The 23,507-nt window shown below is 27.5% G+C and overlaps 1 protein-coding gene across 3 annotated transcripts in view; it reads right to left on the bottom strand.

Annotated features, from left to right (window-relative positions):
- Nucleotides 1–23,507, bottom strand: part of LOC107453302 (suppressor of lurcher protein 1) — a 1,096,374-nt gene that overhangs the window by 782,222 nt on the left and 290,645 nt on the right. Inside the window, exon 1 of one of the 3 annotated variants that reach the window (XM_071184106.2) lies at nt 15,647–15,780. The exons of 1 other annotated variant lie outside the window; for it this stretch is intronic. The gene's annotated coding sequence lies outside the window, so the exon portion shown is untranslated. Of the gene's footprint in view, nt 1–12,448; nt 12,869–15,646; nt 15,781–23,507 lie in introns of those variants that run through there. One more of the 3 variants, XM_071184105.2, reaches the window with a different exon arrangement.

The raw sequence follows: 23,507 nt of genomic DNA on the forward strand, positions 1-23,507 counted from the left end.
TATTTGCTATGTTTCCATTATAAATCTTTAAATTAATTTTTAAGGTCTCCAATTATTATTTTTAAAAATATAAACTATAAAACTATATTTTGATTTTTTTAAATTAACCACTTTATCATTTATTTAGTAGGAAAAGTACGTCATTAAGAAAGCTAAAAATCTGGTCTCCATTCTTCATACGTTTTGACTTGCGATCCGTAATATTTATATCTGTTGCTTGCTGTTGCTTCACAATAATTCAAGTTCAAGTTTTCTTCTTACTATAAATTAAAATCATATAATTTATTAATTTATTTCACTTTACTTAGTCTCTGTTTATTTTACATTTATTTTTAAAACTCATTTAACTGTTTTACTTGTTTTATGATAAATATTTTTTATATACCACATCTTTACAAGTCATTTGTTATTTTTTGAATTAACATAAATTGTTTAAAAATTCAATACTGCAGGAGTAAGACGTTGAAAAAATTGTACCTTATCAAAAAACAAAAACACACGTTTCAGAATTACAGTTAAGAGCAAATAATTTAGCATGTTTTATTTATTTATGTTTGTGCTGGACCGAATCAGATTTTATTTTAAGTAATATCACTATCGGTCGATATTTTGTGAAGATATCTTTTTAAGAAATTTCATTTTTCAATTTTCATTTTCATTTCAATCCTATTCCATTTCATTTTATTTTAATTCAATTTTCATTTTAAAAAACAAATTTTTTCTTATTAGAAAAAGAGATGAAATTTCATTAAAACCATAATTTATTTCATCTATTAAAAAAAGACTCTTTTTTAAATATCAAGATAGTGTATTTTTAAGGAGTTTTCTTTTTTTTTCCTGCAAAATATCAGAGAAATGTTTTGATATTTAGTGAAAAAAGTTATCTAACTTTCTTCAAATTATTCAACCCTGCCCTTAAGGTATAGGCCTTGGCATCTGGGAATTATATCATTATTTTGAAAATTTTCAAGAATTTAATTAATGGCTTTCCTAATAACTCATTCCTTCCTAATGTTTGGAAATCTGGGCTTTCCACAATCACCTGGGCTTTTCCACTACCATCTATCTCACTGTTTCCCTGTCTCTTATCTATTTAAACAGCAGATACGAAACCAATATGTTTCTTATCTCCTTTCTTTTATTTAATTGACTTGTTCAAAATTGTTCTTCTTCCCTTATTGGTTAAACTACTTTTTCTGTTCCAACTTGCTTGTCTACAGTTTTTTTTTCTTCCTGTAACTCTGAAGTTCGAGTTTGAAAAATGTTCTGGTTAATAAAATCAAAAGCTATAATACACTCATTTCTGTGTCGTTATTTGCGTTTTATTAATGTGATTCAGCTTTTTACCCTCTACCTTCAAAAGGTTGTTTTTCGAAAGGCTTCGACGTTTTATGAAATTGTGCTTTTTTGCGAATAATATTCTATTTTCATAACTGCTGTGATTGTGTAGTTATTTTGACTGATAGGACAAGTTTAGCCCATCTAAATCTAGCGCTATCTATGCTATTTCCGAAAATGGCGCAAAATGTAAATATTGAAAAAAGTCACAGTTTTGTGGAAATACGTTTGTGATCTATTTTTTTTTATATTCAAAAACTTACTCTAATACTGCAGTATTTGGGCTCATCAAAATTTGCAAAAAGTGAGGAGGTTTATTTTGATAATTTGTTCCTCGGTGGAAAAATGTCACCAAATTGGCGATTTTTGAAAAACGTTTAATTGCTCTTTAATAGCTTTCAAAATATTCAAGTTATTTGTCCGTTCTTTAGCCCAGATAATTCTTCTCAGCAAGATGAGGTATATACACTGTCTGGAAGAAAGTGACGGGACAACTGTAAAGTTTGGTGGAGGAGGATTGACGGTATGGGCCTGTTTCTCCTGGTATGGGGCTGGCCCACTGGTGAAGGTTGATGGTATGATGAATGCCGATGGATACTGTGATAATCTCGACAATCATGTCCTTCCTACCTTATGGGCAACGAACGGTATGGATGATCGCTTGTATCAAGACGACAACGCAAGATCCCATGTTGCAAGGAGGACTCTTGATTGGTATGTTAACAACAACGTACGCATGGAGTGACCGGTAGAGCCCTAATCTTAACCCAATTGAACATCTCTGTGACGAATTGGACCGTCGGTTGAGGGCCTGCACCCCACTCCCCAAAAGCAAGCATGCACTATGGAACTTCCTGTTAAACATTTGGAATTAAATTCCTCTTGCCACTATGGCTAATTTAGTGGAAAGCATGCCCAGATGGGTTGCAGCTGTGATCGAAGCCAAAGGAGGCTCTACCACCTATTAATTTTAATAAATATGGGTTTATCTCGATATAATGTCGTGTCCCGTCACTTTCTTCCAAATAGTGTAGTTTAAAATCATCATTTTTCTTTAAGTGCAAGGCACTTAAACTGTGGTTTTTTTTTTTTGGTTGATTTTCCTTGGCATCAGAGTATTATTCATATTGTACCGAGCACAAGGGTTCGTTTCGATTGGAGATGAACTAAACAGCCCTTAAGACTCTAAATATTTATTAGCAGAATCTTCTAGAAAATATTGCTACTTCTAGCACTCAATTACGGCTCAAATAAAAGTTTATAACACAACAAATCTCGGATTTTGAAACATTAGACGATTCAAAGAACTCACAAGAGATTCGCAAATCAGAACATTATTGCAGTCACAAGCAGACTAATACTACTAACATTCTGCAAGGCACGCTTCAATTTACATAGGCGTAGCGATTAAACTTTCGGCGTGATTCTAGATAATTCTCTTATAACTCCGTAAATATAAGTGTTATCGGTTCGAATTTCGAATTTTCCAGAACTATCATTTTGCAGCCAAAATGGTTGCCAAGTTCGCCAAGTCATCAAAATCATCGCAATATCAGTAAAAATTTCTTTAAACTGAGTCTTCCATAAAAAATTTATTAGGCGTTATTTACTCTCTAAATTAAGTAATAATTACGCATCTTCCTAGCAAATTTTCTAATTAAATTGTTTTTTAGAGTCAGTCAGAGATATTTAGCCTTATAACAAAAGAATATTCACAAAATTATATATAGATTTACAAATTCCTAACAATTTTTTTTACTTGTCATAACTGCGCGATTATTTTAAGCTCTCTATATACTAGAATTATTTAGACCAGGGGTTTCCAACTGGCGGCCCGGGGGCCGCATCCGGCCCGCGAAGCCTTTTTTGTGGCCCACGAACTAAAATATATCAGCTGTCATTTTTTTGCGGACAATTTTCGTAAAAAATCTATATGGATTTAAAATACTTTTCTCGCTAATAAAAACCTAATTTCTTCGTTTCTGTGAAATTTAACATACCAACTGTACAAAGAAATTTATTTTTCAGGTTTTGCACCCAAGAAAATATTTATTCAAATACAAAAATAATCGTGTGTGTTGCTCTTTTTTATTTCTTTTTTTTTCTTTGTATTTTGTGAATATAACTGTGCACATCAGAAATTTTCCCGAAGAAATTCTCCGATTTAACTTTTTGAAACCACTCATTTCGGACGAAAATATTTTCACACACATTTGTAAATTTTATATTTAAAATGTAACTATCTATTCTCTGGTGGTTGCAGCAGGCAAACCTCAATTTTCTCATTGAATATTTTGTGCTCTACTATGTAAGTTTTAAATCTTAACATTTAGATATCTGTTGCACATTAATTGTTTAATACATAGGTGCACATTAAGTTATTGTAGTCCGAATTTTTTTTTATTTATTTAATATTTTTAAAAATATTATTAATAACAATTAAATTTTTTTTAAAATCTACTTCTTATTTTAATTTGTAATTCAATACTTTTGTTTTGTACAACTTGGTAAAACTCTGACAGTAATATTTAATATTCCTTCAAACATAAAGGCGACCTACAAAAAATTTCGATAAAGTTGCGGCCCACCATTTGATTCGCGTTTTTAATTGTGGCCCCCAGCCTCATGCAAGTTGGAAAACACTGATTTAGACACTTTATATATTCACGATATAGAATTTTTTTTTTACATTTAATCTAGACAACTACATGTTTAGTTTAAAAATTAATTTAAATGAGGTTATTTTTCCAATAAGTACTTAAATCTCCTCTTTTTAAAGTCTTTTATTTATTGCTCTTAGATTTAAAATCAAATTTAAATTTCAAATAATTACGTAAATTTTCAGAGCAGTTAAATAATTAAAATCGATTTTTCTAAGATTCTGAAAATTCGAGAGAAAGAAAAAGAAATGCTTTAAAGAAAAGTTTATATTTGAAATATCATGTTTCTTAAATTATAAAACTAATTTAATGGTTCAGTAAATCACTAGGGATCTTTGTTTGTTATTTCCTGCCAACATAAATAGAAAAATGTTAATATCACATAATTAATTTGGACATACGGTGCAGACATATGTTTATAGCAGATATGCCGTAGCTTTTGAAATGCTTAAATTTAAAAGAGAAGAAGTTTAGATTCTTCAAATAAGGGATATTAAAACAAAATTCTCGGTTTTATTCAATTTTAACTTTTTTTTCCGAAATAATTATTTTCAATAGCCTGGTTTTAATTTATTTCAGATCAACTTTAAGATGGTCCACTCACTTTAACTTGCTGTCATAACCAGATATTTTAAAATTATTATACTTTCGCTTAATGTCAATCAAATTCGTTTCGAATGTAATACAATGTAATGTCGTTTCAAAATACAAAAACTGCTTATAAATTGTAATAATTTGATACATAATTTATTATCTTATAATTTGATACATAATTTATTATGCAGATAAGTTCATATTTTATAAGAAAGAATAAAGAAAAGTAGAATCGTAATTCAACGCAATTTTTCAGTATAATTGTTCAAATAGAGGATTTAAAAAATTTATAAATAAAAATAAAGCTAAATTTAAATCCTCTATTTACATTTTTGTTTCAAATCTACAAGCTACAAAAAGGTTTCAGAAAGCTCATGAAATTATACTTTATTAAATTTACAAATTTAATTATATTCTTTTATTTTTCAAATTAGTTAGTATACGCATACACAGCATATATATATATATATATATATATATATATATATATATATAATACAAAAATTGTAAATATTTTTGTATTAATAGAAGAATTAAAACTCTTTCGTTTTCATAAAATGTCTTTGGTAAAGAATAGGTGTAGAGATGTTCTATTTTGGAACTTCAAGGCTAAAAACATACCAATGAATAATAATTAGATTTATATTTCAAAGGAGTTATTTTTAGAATCTTTCCCTCTTTCACTTCCATATTCGGAAGCATTAAATGATTTTCCTTAATGCGTTAGGTTACAAGATATGCGACGATTGAGCCATTTTACATCATTTTCTGTTAGTACTTAATGCAGGAGCGATCGTTTTCGCGTGACTCTTGCTGTATGATGTATTCCATGGAAGATCTGCCGGAACCATCCGGAGTTTTTTCCACCCCCTCCCTTGTGGAGAGTGGATGTGAAATGTTTTAGCCACCAGCCTACCCGTTAATAAAACAAACTAATGAAGGAATAATTGGTTCACGACTGAATTATTTCAGCTAATTGTAACCCATAATATCAGGGATGTAGCCCTGTTATTACATATATATATATATATATATATATATATATATATATATATATATATATATATATATATATATATATATATATATATATATATATATATATATATATATATATATATATATATATATATATATATATATATATATATATAAATATATATATATATATATAAATATATATATATATATATATATATATATATATATATATATATATATATATATATATATATATATATATATATATATATATATATATATATATATATATATATATATATATATATATATATATATATATATATATATAAATATATCTATACATCTATCTATACATAATAATAAAAGCGGCTGTGTGTGTGTGTGTCTGTAATCACAATATATCGCCCCAGAAGCCTCACCCAGGCACGAAACTCGGCACATAATTGTGTTTTGACATAATGAAGAAGTATTTTTTTTCTTTTTCAAAAATTTGGATTAGTTATTTAGTTATCAGTCATTTTGTAAGTCTATGCTTTTCGTCTGCTTTTTCGTCTTCAAAGAGCCATATTCAAAAAACTATTAAAAAATGCATATACTTTTCCCCACTCTTATAAATGTATGCTAATGCGAACCTCACAATTGAAACATTAATTTTCGACAACTTAAACCAATAATATACGAAGGAATTAATAATTTAATTATAAAGTTCGCATTAGTTTACATTTATTAAAGTGGAGAAAAGTTTAACTTTTGTATTAAAAATGTGGCAACATATTCGATACGTAAATAGAACGCTTCGCTTTGATATATTTGTCGCTGTTCATAATTGTTATAATAAGTTTTTCTTCTTCTTTCCACGCTCTATTTTTTTTCTTAAGCGAAGACGATAATTTTTGTAGCGATATTGTAGTACTTTGTACAACTAAAAATTCTTTTCACAACACTTTAAAAATATTTACTTTATTTTCTTTATATATACAGAGCACAGTCGGCAAAGAATTCGATTAGGTTGAAAAACATTTCGCTAAAAAGGAACGAATTCCAAAAGAAAAAATAAACAACTTAAAGAATAAAAATGCTGATGCCAGCCAATTTTTTGAAAGTTAACTTAGAAATAACAAACCAAACTATGTTAAATAACAAACCAAACGATGTTAACAAAATGACGTAGAAAGCGCAACTAGATCAAAATTATACAAGCACAACTAGATCAAATTATAATACCTGAGTGCTTGACGCAACAGGTATAGAAATAGAATTTGATACCATAAAAAATTATATAGAAATAAAAATTGATACCATAAAAAATTTATTCGTTTTCGTGTTCTTTTCATGTATTTGGCATTTTAGTTTTTTTTTTCTTAAGCGTTGTAGCTATATAATTTCAAACATCCTCAAGAGCTATAACACATCTGCAGCAGAACTGGATATGAAGACAAAATTGCAAGACAGGAACACTTTAATTGTCCACTAATCTTCAGATTTCCTGCTATGTTTTAAAAAACTTTATTTGTGAAAACCTTCAGCGTGGCGGACAGCTGGCCGCCTTAGGCGGCTAGTATATAATAAAAAATTCAAATATTTGAAATACATATATAATTTAATAAATAAAAATTATATTAAAATCAATTTTTTATTTTAAATCTGCAAGCGTTTAACGAACCGCAAACGATTTTGTAAAATCCCATTTCATTCAAAATTAAAAGCGATTATTTTTTTCTACTTTACTCTTACTAAGTGCGCCATTATTAAAAAATGAAAAGTAAAACTTAGAATTCTCATAAATATTTTATATGAAGGGAAGGATAGAGTAAAGTTCCTATAAAACAAGCTCTTAAAATAACGATAGAAAAATAATCATTTTCATCGGGAAAAAAAAATAATTTTCATACGAAGATAAAACTGACACTTTAAAAGGTAAACATATTTTTGTCTTGCTGATGGTATTCCATTCAATAAAGTAAATTTCTCTTCGGGCCGTCTTAATTTTTTTTTCTGCTTTTGACATTTTTATTTTAAAAAAAAACTAGTATCAGAAGAAAGCTAAACAAGATGCACTTCACCTGATAAGTATATAAATAAAACGATTTCAGTATAAAATGAAAAACAAACCCTTAGGTAGGAGCCATCTTTTATCGTTCGATTTGTTGGCAACATATGAAAGGAATTCAAGTCAAGCGAATAAAAAGTAAAACAAAAAACTTTAGAACACGTAACTGGAAAATTTAAGAGAAGTTCATTTTTTATGTTTTCGTTCGCTTTTGTACTTCGTTCCCAATGTATTTTTCTCTTTAAAAGTAGTAAAAATGAAAAACAATAAATTTTCTTTTTTGAAAATTACGTCAAGGAAAATTCTCATTGGAGAGTTTTCTTGCTGCGCTGATTTAGAGAATTGAAAGGAAATTTTATTTTTCGGCAAAATTTACTTCGTTGATGTTTTGGGAATAACATTTGAGGAACGAAATGGGGAAAATGAACTATTCTAAATTATTTTAAGAACTCATTTTCGTATTTCCTCTGAGAAATGTGACATACTTAAATTTTTTAAAACATACATTTTAAAGTTTTATGCTATTTCGACCATATTTCTTTTCCACTCATACTTTTAAACCCATGGTTTATGTTATTTTGAACATTTTCCTTTTCCACTTATAAAATTTTTAAACACTTTGTTTAAGCTGTTGTGATAGTTTTTCTTTTCGCCATATTGTATTTTTAAACAATTGGTTTATGCTGTTCTGTCTATTTTTCTTTTTTATTCATTAAATTTTTCAACAATTTGCTTAGGCTTTTCTGATTTTTTCCTTTTTCACTAATTATATTTTTAAAGAATTTATTTCGGTTGTTCTTACTGCTTTGTCTTTTTCACCCATTGTATGTTTAAACAATTTTTGTTGGCTTTTCTGTCAATTTCTTTCTGTTTTACTCATTATATTTTCAAACAATTTTTTTATGCTGTTCTGAGATTTTTCTGTTTTTCATTTATATTTTTAAACAATTTCTTTAGGCTGTTCTGTCTATTTTTCTTTTTATCCAATACAGTTTTCAGCAATTTGCTTAGGCTTTTCTGATTTGTTTTCCCTTTTCACTAGTTATATTTTTAAAGAATTTGTTTCAGTTTTTCTTACTATTTTTTCTTTTTCACCCATTGCATGTTTAAACAATTTTTTTAGGCTTTTCTCTCATTTTCTTTCTTTTTTACTCATCATACTTTTAAACAATTTGTTTATGCTGTTATGAAATTTTTCTCTTTTTCATTTATATTTTTAAACAATTTCTTTCGGCTGTTCTGACTATTTTTCTTTTTAACCCATTATATTTTTAAACAAGTTGTTTACGCTGTTCTAATCATTTTTCTTTTGCACTCATTATGTTTTTAAAAACTAGGTTTATACAATTTTGTCCCTTTTTATTAAATTTTTTTTTACATAAATACGCAACAAGTATACACAATTAGTGAAAATACAATTGTAAGATATTTTATCAATACGCATTTATTTCTTTTAAAAGAATTTGCAAAAAAGTCATTAAACACTAAATATGGGTCGGATTTTTAAAAAAATTCAATTAAATAAAAATTTAAAAAAATATATAACTTACTGAAATACAGACTATGTGAACGCAATATGAAAAAATTAATGAGACATAAATTTTCCCTTTAATAATATGTACACTTTTGTGAATCTAATAGAAATATTTATTTTATTTTATTTATATTATTTTTTCATTATTTATTTTAATACTATTTTTTTGTATTATTTTTATTCGTATTATTTATTTTAAAAAATTTAGTATGAATTATATTAAGATTTTTAATCACTCTTAATCACTCTCTCTCTACCTCTATCTCTATATCTATCCTTTGATTAAATTCTATATGTCAGCATGAAAGCAAAATGTGAGAAACGATTACTAAAAAAGGAAATAAATTTTAAAAAATCACATTTAAAAAATCACATTTAAAAAAAAAAGATGTTAAATACATCAACGAAAAGAGTTCTTTCATCAAGTCAAATTTCAACTATGCAGCTTCAGTTTTTGATAAAGTAGTCGGAGTGGTATTTTTACGTCAAGTTTGACATCTAATATTTCTTGAGCGAATTTTCTAATGTTAAAAGTTTTTATTCCATCACACAACCAGTACATTTTCTACACATTGATTGTTTGTCGTAAAGTTTACGGCTGGGGACTTTTCTTCATTTTTACACATTTGAAACCGTTTGCAAAAGCTATGGCTAAAAAGCCATGCATACAAAACTCAATGATTTTGTTGTTATTTAAATAAAAATTTAAGAAAATATATAACTTAGAATATAATAATTAGAAAGGTTAAGTAGTTCTTTGGAAGGTGAATGAGACTTACGTGTTCCAATAATTCAGGATTACTATGTGAAGAGAAAGATACACTATAGACACTCCTCATGTGTTGAAGGAATGGAGGAAATATTGTGGTGTTAACGCTGCGATTTGGACTTCCATTCAGCCGATCATGATATTGGCATATTTGCCTTCACGGCTACAGTATGCACCCATCTGCAAGGACTTAAGTGGCTTCATAAGGTGGAAATCGTAATCCTTATCACATGACTCAGCTTTCATTAATTTTGCTTTAAATAATTTCACACCTTCTTCTGAGTGTAATCCTCCACAAACTAAACACAATTTAACGTAGATATCTTATATCTATAAAATTTGAGTATTTATTTTTAAATGAAATATAAAAGAAACACTACCACTGAAGTACTAAAAGCTTTCTGTGTATTAATTCTGCTTGTAGATCTGTGTATTAACCATTTGATAGGATAATGAAATATTAATAAAAATTCCGAATTGCTTCCTTCACGTTTTAATAATATTACAGTGCGACAAAAAATTGACAACCCTGATTAACTTTGCCTACAATTACCTGTAGTGCCTACAATTTTGAAGAAAAAAAAGAGTGTGTAGTGAACATCCTATGAAGCTACTTACTACCTGGCAGCTGGGTATATACTTTAGTTGAGTGAGCTAATCTGTCAATCTCATGAAGCTGCGCTGACGCAATTATATTTCCTTTATTCGTTCAACGCATGAGGAGTTTCCATTGTCTTGCACTCCACATTTGGTGACTCTGGATTATTCAAATAAGAAACTCTCATTCACCCCAGATGAGAACACTGCAGATCCGCTAAACACAAATAAGTTTAATATTTCCTATCCCTCCCAATAGATTGAGTAGCATTAGATAAACTAGTTAAGCCTTATTTTATAGTGCAATTGACAGAACACAACTTAATGTAACTCAAATCTCCATAAAGCCAAACATTACTATCCAGAATTTACGTTTTTTAACCGTACCAGTTGTGAACGGTTTCAAACCCGTATATGTAAAGGAATCATCAAATCGAAAACTTTATAATTAATTGGATGGGCAAACAGCTGCAGATTATTTTACCGTATTTCTAGAATACAATTGTAACAGAATAGTTGGAATTTTCTGATCATAAAATAATTTGCTTAAAAGTAAGAAACAAGTTTGTGCAAAAAAAAGTCATTTTAAATTGATAATATGTAAATTAAAAGCAAAAGGGATCCTTATTTTAACCTTTGTAAATAATATTCAAGGTTTGGAAATAATGTGCAAGGAAAAGCAAGGTTCGTTTATGAGAAATCATTAAGCCACAAAAATGTCGCGATTTGTTTTAAAATTAAGACGAAAAATCTTTAAAAGGAATAATGAATATATTGTAACAGAAAGTAAAATATGTTTCTAATAATCCAAACTAATCAAGCGTACCGTTTTTGTGTTTTTGGTTCCAAATTTGAAGTTAATTGAGAGTAGTTAATAAATATTCAGAAATCGCTCATTGGAAGACTACCATGATAGTTAATAAAATTTAAGAAATCCTTCATTTAGAGAACATCGAGATAGTTTATAAACAGTAAGAATCAAAGATCCTCTCTTTTTAATGATAATCTGGCAAATTTTCTATTTCAAAAAGCATTTGATAAATTTTATATTTCCTCATTACTCAGTTTGTATTTTTTGAAACATTTGATAAATTTACTGTAAGTCAGCTATGTTTGTGAGAAATAAATTATGTGATTGCAATTTCGTTTTATTTTTACTCATTTAAATTTTCTTTTAGATTATTAAGTCAAAAAATACAACTATTATCGAGTCGTTTTAAACTAATTGAATTTACATCACGGTTAAAAAAAAATTTATTAAAATTAGTTCCAAAAATGTATTAAGAATTTTTACACTATTGTTAGCCTCCATTCAATATAGAATTCATTATATATTCGTTATTCAGAATATATATTCGTTATTTCAATGTATAATAAATCACTTTTCATAAATCCTTTTTAATATATAATAAATTACGGTTTCAAACCTGCACAAGTAAGGAAATGATTCCATTAGGAAACTTAATTGTTAATTGGAAGGGCAGATTGCTGCTATTTATTTTACCATATTTTTAAAAAGAAAATTCTAGCAATGCAGGATTAATTTTCTTATCATAAAACAATTTATTTAAAAGTAAAAAACAATTTTGAACAAAAACCGTTTTTAATTGATAATATAAAAATCTAAAGCAAAACAAACCTTTATTATTTTAACTTTTAGAAAAAACATGCCATAAGAGAAGCAAGTAACGCTTGTGAGAAATCATTTAATAAGCAATAGAAATGCTGTGGTTTGCTCTATATGCAATTTATAAATTTCTGCAGTCATTGAATTTGCGTTACTGCGAAAAAAATTTTATTCTAATTAGTTCTAAAGATTTAATATAAATTTCCATACTGTTGTCAGCATCAAGTTTTCAATATATAATAAATCACTTTCCGGTATATCCGGTATAAACAATTATTTCCAATACATCACTTACTTTAATTAAAGTTGGATCAACGCTATCTTTGTAATGTCAACAATTGACAATAGACGGTACAAAATCCCGAATCATTCGGTTTGTTTACATTCTACCCAGTCTCGCCGTATGTATAGGTAGATATCCAACTAGTTAACCATCGACACTAGGTCATTTCTAGTTCACCAGCGTCATCGGTCGCCATGGCAACGATTGAATTGTGAGGTAAAGAGAAGAGTTAGGGGTTGACCAGAAAACGATATCTTTACTCCCTTATATCAACTCATCCCGCTCTCATGATACTAAACACCATCAGAAAAGACATGAAGATTCAATGATACCATGTGAACTGATAACCGTCACGTTTTCGCTGTGAATTAGTTGTTATAAAGAGAAAGGGTGGCAACTAAAAAAAAATCTTGTCAACGCCCAAAACTAAGCGATAGGATTAGGTGCCGTTCCCACAGATCAATATTTTTTTTTCTTGTGTTGGGCTATCTTTTTTTTTGCACAGGAGTTAAGTAAAAGAACAAAGTGATTTGGTTAGTTTTATTAGATACGGCATTCCACCATTATATTTAAATAGAATGGTATTGATTGTCTTAAATATTACAATCTTCCTCCTCAAACTTGGTGCATTTAAACAGATAGTTGATTGACACAACTTAGAATGTTGCCTGAAACTGTAAAAAAAATTATATTTTTAAAAATAATTATTTTAACTAACTCGAATAAAAGCTTTAAATTTAACCATTTAAGGGAGCCATTAACCATTTTATGATATTAGTATATACAATATTATTAGTATACGTGGGTGTTTAAAAAAAGAAAGGTATAAATAAAAAGACCGCCGTACTATTGTACAATTGCTCATACTAACTCACAATAATAATAATAATATATAGATGAACAGAATTTAATGTTTAATATGAATAGTTTAAAAGGAGATATTTTTAAAAAAAATAGAATGTTATAAAGCATTAAAACATTATAAAGCATTAAAGCACATCGACAAAAAATTTTATGGATAAACTGTAGAATATAATTCTGAAAAACTACATTGTAGAAAGAAATACCGTAAAATTTACGGTTACAATCCACTGGTTGTGCAAAACCGTAAAATTTGCCAAATTAATCCGTAGTTTCAAAGGTTTTTTTCCATTTAATAACAAGTTTTATAAGTAAAAATTACGTAGAAAAAATCAGTAATCAAGCTAGTTTTTCATCGTAACAAAGCAAGTTTTTACAACAAAAATTACAAATAAAAGTAAAAGTATTGTCTCATCAGACTTTTATCACATGGGAAGAAGTTTTCGCTTTAAAAATTCGAAGTAAGTCTATACTCTCAGCAGATGTAAATGTTTCAAATCAGCAAAATTTGTATCTCCATGTCCCCGCTATGAGTCGAACTTGGGTTACTTAATTGGGAAACGCGTGCTCTGTCCCTTGAGCCACTGCAAGTTCAAGTGTTTTTTTATGAAGAAATATTGATAATGTGAAATTCACTTCAATATTGTACCAATTTAACAATAAATTCAAATCGCAGCTTTATATATACGATATTCAAATCTTTATATATACGATATTCATTTCAGCCAAATTCAACAAGTAATTACTAAAATGTAAGAGCAAGTTTAGAAAATAATAGTAAGCTTGGAGAAAAGATAACTTTACATTACGGAGCGTAAAACTGCATGGCAAAACCAAGAGTTTCAACTGACGGTTTTATTTCGTTAGTGACCAGATTGAAAAAAGGAGAGAAACCGCTTTATCAGCAAAAAGACTTTAAATTGTTAAATATGCGAAGAAATTCCGTAAAAAAAGAACGGTACAGAACTTTTTTTTCAAGAAAAAAGGATGCATTTTAAAAATAATGAATATTTTTTATTTAATTTATTGATCAACATTCCTGTAATGAAATTTTCGCAAAAAAGGAAAACTGAAAGCAATTACGAGTTAAATTTTTTATGACACTAATTTAATAATTTATAAAAAGTTACCAAAAATTAAACGTTACAAACTTCCATTTCTTGGTTGTCATTGAAAACTTTATTACTACCAGCACATGTTTATTTTTTTCTTCCGCTTTTTGAGGATTGATAAAATATGTTCTAGATACAAAAAGCTATTTGTACGGATAGAAATGCATCAGTTTCAACAATTAAATTGCATTCTTATCTTTATTCAATCAGGTAATTAATATTAATATTTTTTTATGAGCTAGACAATAGTATTGTTTTTTTTCTATTAGCTAATCAATTAAGTTCTATCAGCAGTTTACAATCACAACTTGTCCACAACTGCCCTCTGTAAACTATTCTATTATAATAATATAAGTTTATAAGATATATTATAAGATTACTTTATAAATTTTTTCTATTATGATGAGGAACTTTTTTAATTTTTCATCAATGATAGCTTTTTAATTCAAAAGTACGAAGTGGTTAAATGTAAAGCCTAACTTAATCGCTAATATTTATTTTTAAGTCTACTTAAAAGTATTTCGTCAACGAAAAAGAACTGAAAATTTTAAATACGTTAATCCCTCCCCATATTAATAAATGGATAAAATCTGTAACCAAAGTTTGCAAACTCTTGTTTTAAGAATAAAACGAAACAGGCATTAATTTGTTTTTGTTTTGTCTTTTTCTTTCTTTTTTAACCAGTATTACATCCTATTCCTTTTTACTTCTCATCCAGTGTCATGTTCTATCTCTCTTAACATCATATCCAGAATCCTCTTATATTCTTATCTTCTTATATATCCTCTTATCTTCTTAGCCAGTGTCATATCCTATTAATATTATCTTCATATCCCTTTCCTTTTTATCGTTATATTCATTATCGTGATTCTTTTCTCAATTCTTATCGCTTACCTTGTTGTTGTCGCGTCCAAGCAGTGTAGAGGAATCAAATAGTATTTAAGGCATACGGAAAAGTTCTGACAATGTCAAAGACCACCTTCCTTAGAAAATATTAAAGGAAATTTTTTCATAAACTAATTTAGAACTAAATTCTTTGATTTGTTTATTTGTTAATAATGCGTTTTCAGAAAAAAAGCAGCGTATTTACAAATTAAATTTTTAGTTGTTTAAAAAATTTTTATTTTCCTCAATATGACATTTTAATTGTTAACAACAATACAGCTGGCAAAAATTTCGTCTTCCTAGTATTTTCTGCATTTCGAAACTAAAACAACAAATTAAATATTCACATTACCTTCATAATTTTCTTAATAAAATGAAAGCTGACAAGATCTGACTTTAAACTAACAACGAAATCTCTTTATTTCCAGACGACCTGCATACTCCAGAGCTCCAAGCGATACAACCTCAAGAATTTCGTGTTTCAATGTGGCAACATTCCAAAGATTAATGGCTACCTTTCACGTGTAAATGTGCACTTTTGGACTAAAATTTCATTTTTGGACGACGAAAAGTGAGTCGCAGAAATCTATTTTTGTTAGAAAGAATGAAAAGAGCCAAGAGAAACATTTAAGAAATTCCTATCTAAAAGCACCTGAGGATAAATATTGACTGCGACTAAACGCATTAAGTGAACTTTTTTTTCCCCGCCAAAACGTGCCCAAGGAATAGAAAGAAGATGGATGAAAGAGAATTTCTATTGAAAATTTTCCCAGTTTCTTTCTTAGAGCAAGAAAAATTATTACCTGCCATAAGCTCAGTTATTGATTTTTAAACTATTTCAGGTGTCTGTACATTTTTTCACTATTCTTTACTATGTCGTGAAAGAATGTCTGGCGTTAAAACATGGAGGGTATTTTTTTGAATCTAAAACACAGCTGTCTATAACATGATTTTGTTTTTAACTTTCATTAGACAAAGAGGTATTGCGTGATGTAAAGTACTTCATGAAACGCGCAAGAAAATATTTCCGAGAAGGAAAGTCCTCTAAGAATTTGCTCTATTTTGTTTCTTTTAAGTTTTTAAATAAGTTATAGTTAAAAGAATACTGCGTTTACTGTTTCTATGAAAAAAATGATTGAATTTTATGCAAATTTAATGAAATCTCCAATCTATTACTGTGAAATAATTTATTACAAATAATAAGGTCTCATGTGTTTTATTTTCTTCGTTATTGTAAGTAAAAATAATATTTTTTGATCAGATTGAACTATTACTTTTTAAGCCAATTTCTAAATTAAGATAATTACAATCTATTGCTATAAAAAAACCTTCGATAAAAAGAAGCAGTGACTAGTGTGTCTATTTTTTTTCTTTGAATTTAAAATGAAAAAAATATTTGAGTAGACATTTCTAAAATATCGCTTTTAAGCTGAGTTTTAATTTGCGATGCAAATTTGATGAAATTTTCAGTCCATTGACTTTAAAATTATCAATCTTTATAAAGGAACGATAAAAACTAACAAACAACAGACAACAAAAAAAACAGAAAATAAATATTTCTTCAGAACTTTAAAAACAGGTAAATGTTGACTATTTAACTACCTTTCAAAAACTGCCGATTGCAGATCTCTATTGGAGAAAAGAAACTTCGCGAAAATTTAAAAGAGAATCCAAAATACTGCACGCAAACTTTACATACTTTACTTAAATACTTTATATTACAAACTCTGATAGGGTGGCGACCTATGGAAGTTTCAAAAGGTAAAAATCAAAGAGTAAAAGAGTAAAAATCAACCATAATTTTATAATATAGATAGTTAGTTAGAAGCATATTTAGAAATTTTCCCTCTTCGCCCCTATGACAATTCTCCGTCCATACAGTTTAAAAAATTCTGAATCAAAATACGGCATAAAGTAGCGGTATTTTAGTGCATCATTCATAAAATCTATTTTTAGCGTGTTAGCATAAAATACTATACCGTTAATTTTAACGCAACATGTTTCAGTAAGATAAATCTATATATATATTTCTCTTACACGGCGACAAAAAAAAGCCTCATTACAACTCCCCGAATGGCAACGCTAGAAAATCGACCAATGATTACCGCTAAAAATGTCACATGCCAAATCTAGTTGAGGTGGCTCAACATATAGAGCTTTTAAAAACGGAAACTGAAATAACCGGAGTGTAAAATATTATGTGCTCATGCGCATCGTATTTTTTGTTAAATAATTTATTTATTATATATCCGTTTATAGATGGTAACGAGAAGAGTTTTGTGGTTGCTACGGTGACTAACTAGAATGTAAATTGTTTTTTTTGAGTGAGTGTGAGATTTGTTTTTTGGAACTGCGATGCTGTATTTTTATTGTTTAGTTAATAAAGTTTCCTTTTATATTAAACGTGATAGTAGTTTCCTTAATTATTTGATTCGAAATCCTTTGAGTTTTATTTGAGGTCAGTTTATTTTGTATTTTTTGACAAGAGAGAGCATTTTCAAGAAATGAGATTTCTTCCGAAATTCAATGTTTTGTTTAGGCAGGTTTTTCCATTGCAATTCACTTATTTCAATTTTTAATAGACTTAATTATAGCCAAAATTTTAACCTTTTTAAAGAGCTATCTGTTTTAGAAATTTTATCCTAAGACTTTATACCATAGCACATTTCTAATAGGTTTAACGAATTACATGTCATTTATTTGAATTCAAATTTATTTTAATGACTTAGTATTTACTAAAAAGATGTGATTCTTCTTTTTAAAAAAAGTTGTTGTATGGATTTGAATGATTGTTTTTAATTCTTAGAATTTTGTGCATTGCAATGTACCTAAGTTAGTAGCGAGCGAAGCAAACCATATAAGATTGCGTAACAATTTTCGGTTGGCGAGCGTTATATATATATGTATATATATATATATATATATATATATATATATATATATATATATATATATATATATATATATATATATATATATATATATATATATATATATATATATATATATATATATATATATATATATATATATATATATATATATATATATATATATATATATATATATATATATATATATATATTGCCCGGATGGACGCTCACTTTCGATTTTTGCTGTCGCTCGAGCAAAAACCTTCAAGATTCGATATCCTTCTCTGCATGCTCAGGATATAAAGTTTATTCTTTATTTTTTGATTATTTATGTGTTAAATGAAATCGTGCATTTGTGCAGGTTTAGTAATTCGAATAGATTAACCAATTTTTATACATTAATTTGTTGAGATAGCGACAGAGCATGCAGTGGAGGAGACACGTGTTACCTTCGAAGCTTAAGATTGGATTCATGGAGTAGTTCCAGTGCTTCTTCATGAGCTATCGTAGTGCCTTTTGTGTGATGTGGTCTCCCCACAAATTAAAGAAAATGACAAATAAAATAAATTATGAAGAAATTATATATATATATATATATATATATATATATATATATATATATATATATATATATATATATATATATATATATATATATATATATATATATATATATATATATATATATATATATATATATATATATATATATATATATATATATATATATATATATATATATATATATATATATATATATATATATATATATATATATATATATATATATATATATATATATATATATATATTACATTAAATTTTCAATAATTTGTTCTCAAATATATTTTGAAAGCATGATGTAATTTTTTATTTCACATTTAGAGCTCAAAATCATTTAAATTGTTAAAAAAAAAAAAGTTTATTTATTTTTTTTGATTTCGTTTCCAACAAAACTCACACATAAGGAAAAAAGATCTTTCCAAGCAAATAGAATCAAAGTAATAAAAAAAAGTTCTTTTAGCTTTCTAGCTGTAAACGTAAACGAATGCAATTCTTTGGCTAGATACAGTTATCACATTCTCTTTAATGAAGCCTGGTTGTTGCTTTTCGCAAAGTATCAGCTTTTTATCCATCAACGGAATCTAGATTAAAATTTTCTTCTTTTTTTTTTATCTGTTTGTAGCTTTTCCGAGGAAAACAATTTCTTTCCGGAAAATAAAAAAAAAGAAAGAAAAGCAAAACAAGATCTCGTAACTTGTTAAAGGCTTTCGATTATTCTTTCTACCAATTTTTTTTATCTCTTGTATTCTCAAAAATAACATTTCGAAATTGAATATTTCATTCCAGAAAAACACAACTGAGTTATTAAAAAATAAAGTATTATTTTTCAATTTTTCATAATTTTAAAATGTGTTAGAAGTTTACAATTTAAATAAACTCTTAATCACATTTCATACGAAGTGTTTCACTTTTCGAGAACTAAGCAAATTTCAAAGCAATTTTTCGAATTGTTTCTTTCCATAGTTCTAAACATTTAAATCTTGCTCACTTACAGATCTTGTCTAATTAAATATTCTGTATGATTATAAGTCTTTTATATTTATAAGTCCTGTATAGTTATAGATCCTGAATAAATATAAATCCTGTGTGATTACAGATCCCTTATAATTACAGGTCCAGTATAAATATGAATCTTGTATAATTATGGATCCTGCATAATTTCAATCTTGATTAATTATAAATAACACGTAATGACAAGAGAAAACAGCTATAAATTAATAGGTTTGCAGGTTGGTACTTTATTTACGCCGCGCTAGAGTTGTACATCCTTGAGGATGATCCGAAGACATGCAATCGCAAATTTTGATCCTCTGCAGAGGGTTGGGCTTCCCTGTTTTGGCAGCCCAAAGACTTGCTCGTAAAGTCGAACGCTTTACAATAGAACAGTTTAACGAGGACCGATACCGCACATTCTCGGTCCCTATGCAGGCAGATCAAAGTGATCCCCCACCCGCTTACTGACGGCAGCCAGTGATGCTTGACTTCGATATTCTACTGTGTACCGTGGCGTTACGATCAGTCTACTGCGGGACGCACACAAATCAATTTAAAACTAAGAATAATTCACTTAAATATTCGTTAGCTCAAATTTTCATTAACTTACATAAATTTAAAATGTAAAGATATATTTTACGGGAATCGATATTTTAAATAACACTAAGAATTTTGATAAATACAATTATAAGTAATTGCTAAAATGGAACTACTAAAATTTTCAAACACATTTTACAAATTTTAGAATTTTCTAAAATTTTCTAAAGCATTTTTTCAAAACATAACAAATTTTCAAAAACATTTTGCAGTCAATGCTCTTTAACATGACCCTCTCTCTAATATGTCCCCATTTTAAAGATTTAAACCACTGTAAAGATTTAACTACAGAAGCAGAATTATTTTAATCTTCATTAGAATCCTAATTAAACACCACCATAAATTTTATTATCATGAAAATAGTTCCTACAATAAGAACGGAATATTTCTGAATTATTTCAAAGCGAAATTCTTTACTGAAAATAAGCCATTTGGTTTAGCAAAGGGAATCATTTATTCAATGAAATTCTTTAAGCCACGTTGTTGGAATTTTCAGTCTAAAATTACGGCATAGTAACCAGCAGCAGTCTGTCAATTCAACTAAATGTTATGTTTACCATTAAGAACATTAACCTTAACGGTTTGCAACTAGTAATAGTTTGAAAAACTGTGAAACAAAACTATATGGTTATATAAATACTTACAACCTGTATGGTTACTAAACCACCAAAATGAAATAAGAGAAAAATATTTTTTGTAAGTATTTTTTAAAAATTTATTAAATCATATTTCAAACTCATATATTGTGATGACATAATAAGCATTACATATTTCCCAGCTTTTAAAATTTCTTTAATTTCTTAAATTTATTTTTCTAATCATTCTTATTCAAATTTTAACTAAATTAAACCAGTTACTTAATTTCTTATTACATTTTATAAAAAGCTAATATAAATAATTTATTCTTTTCTCAACAATCAATGTAACAGCAAATTCATTTTTTATTTCAATACAAATGTAAGACTCACTTTCTGCTGTGACTAAATCGAGCATCATAATCTATTTTTAACTCTTTAATCTTTCTTTCTCTTACCACAAAAACGTTTCAGTTACAGGATTATACTAATACTCACTATCCTCTTTGGCGCGATTAGCTACAGCCAAATTATTTTAAATTTAATACTAATTACGGAGGGTTTGGCTTTGTTTATGGTTATTTTATCTTTCCATAAATCGCCAACCATGGATCCCTTCCCATGCTCCTAACTATCAGTTGGGAACAATTCAGTCACTTTTTAATTTCCCTTTGGATTTGGCAGTTCATAGGGGATTTATCTCCCATGGCCTGTTCTTGATGATACTATTATGCGAAATAATTTCACTTAGAAAGTCTTTTTTATTAAATATACTTTTAATGCTGCCTCTCGCGCTCTACAAATACAGCTGAACAAAAGTTTTATAATAATTATGATCCAGTTTTCATCTTCAATTGTCCTTTTCATTATCCTATTTTCATCTCAATCTTCAATTAGTCAATTAAAACCTATAACTTCTGCATCAAATTTCGTTGTTACAGATATTTATTTCAGTATGCTCTAAGCTGTATTTTTCAGTAACAGTAAAAATTGTATATTTTCACTTTTTTAAAAGATTTTCTTAAAACCACAAAAACGGAAACTTATTTTCCTCCCACGGAGGAGAGAGTCCAATTTTTCTCTAATTTTCAATTTAAGAACTTATGAATAAATTTTTCCCAAATTTGCATAAACAAGACCTTATCCAAAAAGGGGGAAAAGACCCTTGCCTTTTGTTAATTTCATTGAACGTTTCTCTCTTTATTATTAATGTATGAGTATTTGATAAGTTCCTGTTACAAAACGTTCAGTCTTTTCATGGTATTAAAAGAAAATTAATGAAAAGAGGAGTTCTAGCTCTTTACTTTTTTTAACATCGAAATATTTTCGCCATTTTGGGAATTTAATTTTATTAACTAAACACTTTTCTTAAAGCATTAAGAACATTAACCTTAACCTTACTATCCTAGATAATTTTGCTATGTTTAATTTTCGTATTGATAAAATATTGCTCGATACTTAATTGTTGAAATTCTGAAAAACGAATCAAGTAAAATAAATTATTTCAATTCCATGCATATATGGTATAAAATTGATTATATATATATATATATATATATATATATATATATATATATATATATATATATATATATATATATATATATATATATATATATATATATATATATATATATATATATATATATATATATATATATATATATATATATATATATATATATATATATATATATATATATATATATGAATATAATTGATTATAATATGTTAGCATAATGAAGCAACTATATTTATATGACTAGAAATTTTGAAATTACATTTAAAATTTATAACTAGTTGTAATGTAGAATATTCTCTTCATTTTTTAGTTATTTTACAGTCTAAAACTTCTAGCATTTATCTTACATGTAATAGGTGTTTAAAATAGTAAATAAATAAAATCCTTAAAATGGAATATTTGTTTAACAATTCATTCTTTATAACTTTACGCCCAATATTCTTCATGTTCTTACAACAAATCGTCTGCCATGTCAAATTCCTTTTCAAGTCAACATTATTCATTCTACAGATCGAATGAAATATTTCTCCAGCTGGTATTTTTTGAAAACATAGGATTGATTGAAATATCCATATTCCAACGGACAAGATCATTTTCCTTTTTTCGTTCTGCGTGGAAAAGAAACAGATTCAATTTTTCTTTTGTAGTTCTGCTTCACCACAAAAATCTCCGGAATTCGAATAAGATGAATTGCCATTTTTTTACGCAGGCAGCGCTGATTCGGACAACCTTGGAAGTCAAAAATTAAATAAAAAAGAAGTAATAAAATTATGTTAAAAATTATTTTAACATTAAGAAAGCAAATTATATCTATTTGGCTACAGTAAGATGAAAATTAATTTATTCCCAGAGAAAAAAATTTAACATTATATGGCCATGAAATAGTTCTTAGACAACAATAAATCAGTAAAATTGTTTTCAAATTGAATTTTCTAATTTAAGCTGATAGGCAACAGAAAATCAGTAAAATTAATTTAACCCTGGATTCAGCAATTTAAGTTTTTATACAACGGAAAATCAGTAAAACTATTTTAGCAATGAATTCACCAATTGAAGTTGTTAAGGCAACAGAAAATCAGTTAAATTATT

The sequence above is a fragment of the Parasteatoda tepidariorum genome, chromosome 10 (assembly GCF_982258835.1).
Source record: "Parasteatoda tepidariorum strain Cologne lab strain chromosome 10, Ptep-v5.0, whole genome shotgun sequence".
In the NCBI taxonomy this organism is placed as follows: Eukaryota; Metazoa; Arthropoda; class Arachnida; order Araneae; family Theridiidae; genus Parasteatoda; species Parasteatoda tepidariorum.